Genomic DNA, 9,316 nt, shown 5'->3' with positions numbered 1-9,316 from the left:
ATAAATAAATGGTTCATACTAGATGCTTATTGAACCTACTCAACCAATTATGATCTCTAAGGATAACTCATGTCCTCAAGAGTATCCTCGACATTTTCCATAATTTCTACTTTAATCTCAAGTGAATACTTTACTTGGAAGACGAAGCTATTTTGGAATCTATAGATTAGGATAACTTCTCAGTGGACAATTCTTGTCAGCCTTGGCATGGCAGGGTTTTTCAAATGCATCAAATGCCTTAACAAAGATTAGAAGTCAATAATGATAGTGCCTCTTTAATAGTGTGTTCACTCAACAACATGAAATTGGTAATACATCATTGAATACGAGTTTTTTTCTCTAGGGAATAGGATCTGTTGCTTCCTTATTAGTAATGGTATCTATTATAACTATATGAAGAGCAAGAATGGACATTGAAGGGAGAGCATATCTAAGATAGGGTTCTACTCCTATGGTGTTCTATATCTTATATCCCATTGCAATAATATGAGGGGGGGTCAACTAAGGCTTCCCCTCCTACTCCTCTATATATTTTGCATCCTGTGCAGTTTTCACCACAAATATTTTAAGAAGAGTTAAGAAACCCTAAGCAATAAGCCATTACTTTGTGAAGAAACTAGATGAAATCCCTTCTATGATGGTCCCTTTAGATTTTTCACATAAGAAGGTAATCATAATCTTAGACCAAGCCCTCATAGGCAAGTTTACAAACCTATAACCTTCACCTAAATCAAGAAAGACTTGGCTATAATGAAACTAGAAATGCTAATCAAAGGTTATTTGTAGATTTCCCTTTGTGGAAGAGGTCTTATGCATTTTGTTTGAGCTTAAGGAGGATAGGATTATGATTTTTCATAAAAGACCATCTTTCATGGGTTCTAGAGGTACATACTTCATTTAATGGTCTCTGGACTTTTATTTAAATGAAAATGTCCCCACATCTGCTTAAATCTAGATTTGGTTGCCACATCTTCTCCTATTCTTTTAGGATGAATAATCCCTATTATGAATAGGTATTTAATGAGAGATGTAGTTAATAAAGCTATCCCTAAAGTAAACCAATATGCATGCACTAGGATTTTTGTGGAGGTTGAGTAAGAGAAGGGCATGTTTGAAGCAATATACTCAAACTAAATGGCTAGACCAACATATAGGAACTTTATTATGATCAAACCCTCTTGAAATGCAGTAATTGCAGCATATGAGATTAGAACTTGGGTATTCACATGTGCCTACCCGTTGAGAGATGCCTTGTGTGGTCCACTTGTGTTTTGTATTCATAGATCATTGCCCCACCCATTGTTGCTACAACACCTTGTAAGTATGGATATATTGTAATGGATGACCTTCTTAGAGTTTCTTTATGTTAGGGCCCTACCCTAACCTCCCTAATTTAGGGTCCTTAAGAGTTAGTCAATTAATATAAGAGGTCATCTTCTTTGAACTCAACCTATTAGGTAGTTAGTGGGTAGTCACTAATTGTAAAGGGGTCACCTATACTAAATAAACCCACTAGGTGGTTGGCGCTCATTAATGATGAGACCATAAATTGTTAGGGTTTTTATAGTGAGAAATGATTTATAGAGGTAAGAGGATATGTAATCATTTTTTCCAATTATTGTTATTGTATTAAATGTCTATTCAATTGGAGGTTGCTCAAAGAGGCATGTGAAAATTATTCTCTTTATCGAATGATCAATACAAGAGTTTATATTTTGCAGATTTTGTATCACTAAATCTCCTATTTTACCCTTTGCAAATTATATTTCTTTGGATATTGCTCATAATTTACTATTTTTGCTAATTAAGTACACTACACGTGGTATCAAATTTTTTGTTGTGCCTATATGCACCCAAATTTTAGAGAATTTTGATAGTCTAGAGAAATGTTCCAACGTCTTTAAACACAATGATATTTTGTTCAATGGGTAAAATTACAAGAAGGAAGCATACATGTAAAGAATACAAGTGGAATCACTTGGTTGGACACCCTTCTACACCTTTGTTAGTATCTAATGAGTAATAAAACATTAGAAAGAATATGTAATGAATTTGATATTCCATGTACCTTTAGGACCTAGTTATATAAAAATCCCCTAAGACACACTTAAAATCATCCTTACATAAGATTAATAGTCATTTTGTTGATCTGGAACATTAAGAATAACACTCTAGGAGATTTTTTATAGCTCATAAATCCACCCCTACAATCCAATAGAAGGCAATAACCCTTGCCAAGTAGAAGTGTCAAAATGTGATTAGTGGAAGACTCCAAACAAGTGGTTTTTTAGGCTTCAATGTTTTTTTGTTATTATGGGAGAGCAACAATAGGCCTAGTAACACGCTTTGTTATTGTAATTGGAGCAACAGAGGCCAACAATGCCCTTTTATCACTAGAATGGATAAAATGAGCTAATATTTTGCATGGATAAGGTTGATTTGGTCATGTTTGATCATGTCATGATTGATTTGGTCATGTTTAATCAAAATCCCTGAAATAGTCAAGAATATGTCTAGGTTCGATGTGGCCAATCATAAGAGAAATTTATATAAACAAAGCTCTCCACAAGTCATAAGGAAGGAGAAAGTGTCATATGCCAAAAATTTTTCAAAATACTTATGTGATAAACTTGTACGAGCAGGTCCAAATACCAACGAGTGCAGGTTAGGAGGTGGCTAAGGCAGAAGTTGCAATTAGACTCCTCTATGCACTTCAACCTAATATTAATGCAAAGTAAAATACTTTGCCTGTTTCATTTCATGTCTTCTATTATTATGTACATGTTTCAATTTGATATTATATGCATACCTTTGCTAATATTGACTGGCAGGGAAAATAATAGTTGTTTGCCCATTTGTGTGTAGGACACAAGAAGGGAGTGGGAGTTGAGATATTTAGGAGATCTTCCCTCAAGTTGGCATCACCAAATAGATAAATTTTGTATCAATATAAATGGTAAATTCTTCTACCTTCCTTGTGAATTTGTACTTGTGTGCTTACGATTGTAGTCTTTGTGTTATACACATTATACACACACCCTCCTTTTGGGGATAGGTCTCATGGGCTTAAAGTATCCTACTACTATAGGTGAAATTTTCCATTAAATAGAATTGGAAACTCCACTAGGGAAACCCTAGTGAGAGGATTTTCTTAGCCTTTGTCTTTTCCTTTTTCAGTGGATTTCTTTTTTCCTATAAGTTTTATAGTAGACATAAGTATTATCATTAACTTACAGATTTAAAATTGAGTTTTTCCCTTCTGTTCTTTGCCCTTAGTTATAACCAGGTTGTTTAAGGCCCATCTAGTTTGCATGTAACTTTGGAATGGAGCATTGTTAGCTTTATGTTGCTAAGTGTGTTCATAGACAAAGGGTTGAAGCCTTCTTCCGGATATCTTTTAGGGGTTTCACTCATAATTTTTTTTTCAGTTTTTTTGCATCACTATAAGCCCACTTAGAGTCTATATTTGGATTTGTAGATTTTGAGCTTGATTATTGTGTGATTTTCTAGATTTGCATGCAATTTTTTGAATTTGGTTTTGTTAGGTCCCTGTAATGCTAGTGTATTCCCTTATTATTATTGTCATTGTAGCCCCTTATTGTTATTATTGTGCCCCATAGAAGCCAACTATTGTTATTGTTGTGCCCTTACATTATTATTGTTATGTCGGCTCTGATTATTTTGTGACCCCTTAGACTCCTATATATAGAAAGGAGGTCTTGTCATTTGTATCATCCAAGAATTGTTCATTTGTGTAATGTAAAGGAGGTTGGCCCCTTGAAGAGGTTGATTTTGAAGTTATCTATCTATCTTTTCTCATATTCTTTGAGTTGGTTGCATAACAGGTTTTTTGGTTAGGGTTTAAGGTCTCTCTTGGGTTTGATTCCCATCAAGACATTGGTGTCTAGATACCTCTATGGCATCATTGTCTTGATAGATCATATTTGTTTGCCTACTTGTAAGCGTATTGCTTTATTAATTTTTTCACATATTAGTGCATACGTGCTTGTAGAATTAGGGTTTTGGTTTTCTGAGTAGATTTTTGTTTGTTTCTTTTGTTTTGTTGGTTGTACGTTTGCAACTGATTTCTAATTTTTTTATGGATCTGAGTGTTTAACGAGAGAGAGAAAGGATTGTTTGCATATTGGCATTTGAAAGAAAAAAATCCTCACCTTTCTTTAGATAGACTTCATCAAAATCAAAACTTACATGTTTATGATCTTGCATGGTTTCTTTGAATAAGATGAGTCATAACATGATATAGTATCATCCATAATTCCCTTGATTTAATCAACATACTTAAAATTAACACATTAATTAAAATCAACTTGAGATTTTTATTTTTCTCTAGTAGCAAACACACATTAACATAGGCTAGGATCCTGGAACATGGGTGAAAGGTTAAATTTCCAAAATCATAAAACACACCTAGCATCTTGTGATAGGGAGAATAAATCCACTCTCAATGGCACGCATCTGGGAAGCCCTTCTCACACAAGGGTCAAGCACTAGGCTACATTGGGATTGGTAAGGGGTGAGCCCAAATAGAGGAGCAAGCCATCATGCATGCCCATCAACTTGACTTGATATATTCTCAAGAAAGTACTTTATATGAAATTATTCCTAATGTTCCTAAATCATCGACTGATCCTTTGAATCATAAAACTAGAACCCATGATGATGGAGTCATGGGCTCTGTATCTTTTGGAAACATATGCCAGGTAGTTTCTCATATGGGTCAAATGAACATCTCTTCTAGTGCCCTTGATGGCAAGCCTTCTGCTCAAACTCCTAATGTCAATGTTCCCACCTCTTAGGTCAATTCCATTCAATCCACATCGACCAAGAACCCTCAACAATCAGGAGGTCAGAATAAAAACAAAAAGTATAAATATTCAAACGAGGAACAAGTGGCATATCAAGCCTAAGAGAACACGGGGAGTGGCACCAATGAGAGGAAAAAGAAAAATCATTTTCCTTGCAATATCTATGGGGAAGACCATCTTACTCACAAGTTCCCCCAAATGGATGTGATTCACTGATACTTCTTGCATTAGCCTACTGCTTGTCAGCCAACTGTCTTGACAAAACCTTTTCTTTCCCAACAACAACATATGGTTGCTAACCCTCCACCACCTCAGCAAGGGGGCAGTGGGGTCAACACTTCTTCTAATGCCTTGTCTTATATGCACTAATATATCTTTATGGCTAATTCAACTATCAATGTCATGACCAAAGCACATAATTATGAGAATCCTAAGAGTGGAACTTCAACCTCAGAATCTATAACCCAACCTCCACCTGATGACCTTCTTCATTAAGGCATCTCTAAACGTTGTGTCACACTCACCTAAGGGTGCACTTCGAAAGACTACACATAATCTCATTGTGAGGGCTACTCACAACTACAATATTGTTGAGGATTTGGCCCATGCTCCAACTAATATATTCACGCTAGAAGTTTTGCAAAGTTTTTTAGATGCAACAAAAGGCACTCTTATATGCTATTGGTGGGGTGCACCCCTTGGATTCATATCATGACCTTTGATCCTTCTTTATGGAAACCTTGTCTTGCACATCATCTGACATTCCATATTATGGTATAATTTTTTGGACAATGTGTTCAGAGGACAATTTTGGATGGGGGGGCATCCACCTACATTATGTCATCGAAGTGTTGGAAGGCTCTTGGTTCCCCATATTTCTCTACACCTAGATCAACTTTGAAGGCTTTTTATGCACATACCTTGCAGCCTCAAGGGGTACTTTCTGCTTTACCTATTGAGCTAGGGGGAAACTATCTCTATTCAGGTCGAGGTCATCGATGCACCACTTAATTATAACCTCTTTCTCAAGAGAAGTTGGTTTTAAGATATTACCGTTTTCATCTCTTTAGTCTTTAGATTTGTGATGTTCCCTCATCAGTCTAAGATAGTCACCATTGACCAGTTAGAATTTTGAAAGCCTGATATTTGATTTCACAATATTTAGTCAACCCCCTTTGTAGGTGATTCCACCACCCTTGCTGAAAGCATTAGAGAAAGGATGTTTAAAGACTCCTCATTCATGGGCACATTCCCTTTACTTCTTCCTGGATTGCCATAATTAGCTAACTCCATTAACATGGTCACATCTCTCCCATATGGTGCCAAGTGGTTCCCTAATCCTTGGATAATTCCTTCTCTATATAACATTAGCATATTTGGTGATCAAATGCCTTTGAGCCCTGTCAAGTTGGCTTATCAAGCTATCTAAATGGTGAATATTGATCCCGAGTGAAGTTCTTCTAATGATTTCAAACTTGACACTTATTCCTAGCCTGCATGGACTAGTGTTGATCATTCTTGTTCCCATGAATTATTTGATACTATGGTGCCATTTGATGAAGCCATCTTGAAATCCATGATGATCTTTGATCCACCTTGGGATGACTCTCATCATCATTCATCTTTTCGTCGTGGGTCGAAACTCTTGAATTGAGACTTACATAACCTCGTTTCTTTGCAAAATGTTAATTGTGTGTGAGATATAAATACCACCCATGATGTGTTCTTTGAAGGGAATGCTGCAAATATCTCTCCTATCATTCCCATCACCATTTCTGAGAAACCGAGGGTCGTGGAAAACATCATGATATGACCGTATTACACTCCTGATGAGATTTCCACTTATACTTCTCTTTTCAAAGAATTCCACACCGTTTTCACTTGGTCCTACGAAGAAATGCCTGAGATAGATCCTCAGATTATAAAGCATGAAATCAAAACTTACAAGGGTGCCAAGCCTATTCGAAAAACACTCTAGCTAGTCCATCGTCACAAAGTTGCAACTATCAAGGCGAAAGTTGAAAAATTGCTCAAAGCTAAGTTTATTTAACTAGTTATTTTGACTGAATGGGTTTCTAACATCGTTCCTGTCACCAAAAGACAATGTTATGTTTGTGTCTATGTTGATTATAGAGATATCAATTGGGCATGTACAAAAGATAACTACCCAACCCCATTAATTGATTAGGCGATTGATGAATGCACTAACAGTGAGATCTTTCCTTCATGGATGGTTTCTTTGGCTATAATGAGATCGGATAAAAAAGAAATATCAATGCAAAATGACTTTCATTTTTCCTTGGGGTACCTTCACATATAGGAAACTATGTTGTATTAAAAATTTTGGAGTCACATTCCAATGCACCATCTCTTATGATATTCATGACATTAAGTGAATTGTGAAGGCATATTTAGATAACCTCACTTCTCACTCTGCTCGACGAATCAATGATCCTGCACATCTACACACCATCATTATGTGTTGTCACTACTATAGTACTCATTTGAATTGACACAAAAACATCTTTTTTGTTATCTTTAGATGATTTCTAGGATTAATCGTGTCCAAGTATGGGATCATAGTTGAGGCTATTGTCAATTTGCCTCCACGTATTATTAGTCAACTTCAGAGTTTGCAAGGAAAAGTGAACTTCCTGCGTTGATTCATTTCCAAGTATGCTCATATCATTGAGGGTTTTATGCACCTTCTTAAAAAGGATACATTGTTTATACATGATGACCAAGCACAACGATCTTTTGATGCTTTGAAAAATGCCTTGATGTCAGCCCTGCTACTAAGCCCTCCTAATTATAGTAAGGACTTCATCCTATATCTCGTTGCCTCTGCTTCAACCCTCAAATTTTTTCTTATACAAGAGGATGAGGACTGTCACGAGCACATAATCTACTATCTCAGTTATGCATTAGTAGGGGCAGAACTTTGCTATCTGTATATTCAAAATTTAGCTCTCGCTGCCATATTTTTTCTCAAAAGGCTTAGAAATTACATTCTCTTTCATAATACCATTGTCATCATTGATTCCAACCCCATGCACCATTTGCTTAATTGACAAGTGAATGGGGGGAAGTATTCCAAATAGATAGTCATCTTGCACGAATTTGACTTGGAATTTGTTGCTATGAAATCAAATAAATATTTTCTCTTCGCAAAATTGTTATCTGAACTTGCCAAGCATCTGATGGGACAGTGGTTAATGATTCTTGTCCTATCTGATCCTTGCCATGGATATATATTTTTGTATCTCTAGACTGAAAAGTTTTGGCCTGAGTTTTCCTGTGATGACCATCGTCACAGATTCCACAACTCCAAACATTACATCACCTTTGATGATATTCTTTATCATTATGGATTTGATATGGTGTTATGCCACTATCTAACTCATGAAGAGGTTGAACAAGTTCTGAATTTTGTGATGCAGGAGCATGTGGTGATCATCTCTGTGGGTTGGCCAGTGCTTAGAAATTTTTTTGCACTACGTACTTTTGGCCATCTATCTTCAAAGATTGTATATATTTGGTCTAGAAGTGTCATCCCTGTCAGATATTTCCTCCTACAATGCATGCTCATCCTATTCCCTTACATCCTTTGGTCATTATCACTCTCTTTTCCAAATGGGGTATTGATTTCATGCAATGCAAACATCCATCATTCATCAATCATAATTATGTCATTGTGCATGTAGATTAATTTACCAAATGGGCTAAGGCTATGGCTTCCTATTTCGTCGATGGCACCATTGTAGCAACCACAGGTCAAAAGTTCATGTAATAAAGTTAATAAAGGAAAAATAAGACCAAGGTCATGGGACACTTATTCGAAGCTGAATGTTGGGAAAAAAATCCTAGCGAGTGTTTGTTTGGTTTATTATGGCTAAGAGGAAATTAGCAAAGGAAATGGAAAAGGATTTGGAAAGGAAAAGAGGCATTAATTGGCATTTTATTTATGAAAATAAAGGAAATCAAAAGAAAAGGAAGGTGAAAGGTCACAGGTTGCATGTGAGGAGTAAATTGACGGAAAATAATGGAAATTGAAGAAAATGGAGGCCTCATTAATAAAAAGTTTATGAGAATCAGTTCACAGGTTTTGTCAGTTTAACCTTTTTTTAGTTTAGTTTTGGAGCTCTCTCTTTATTCTCTCTACTCTCTCATACTCTTGCACACTTATAGCATTCTTGGAGCACTCTAGAATTGGGAAAGGAAGGAAAATGAAGTACAAGAAGGAAAAGGGAAGCAAAGATCAAGAAAGGAAGAGTTGGATCAAGAAGCTACAACATGATTACTTGCAGGTATCAAGTTGCATGTATGATTTCCTTGCTAGTTTTGGCATGTATGGTACATGCATGTGTGTATTTGGTTCCCTTGTTTTCATGGGAATGGTTTTTTCCAGGTGTGATAGTGGTTTCAAACTTGCCTTCCCATTTCCAGATAGCCATGGTGTGATGGGTTTCTTACATTTAGTTGAGTTGGAT

The sequence above is a fragment of the Pinus tabuliformis genome, chromosome 6 (genome assembly GCF_031772625.1).
Source record: "Pinus tabuliformis cultivar Carrire ecotype Pingquan chromosome 6, CPIR1, whole genome shotgun sequence".
Lineage (NCBI taxonomy): Eukaryota > Viridiplantae > Streptophyta > Pinopsida > Pinales > Pinaceae > Pinus > Pinus tabuliformis.
Note: the sequence above shows the minus strand (reverse complement) of the source record.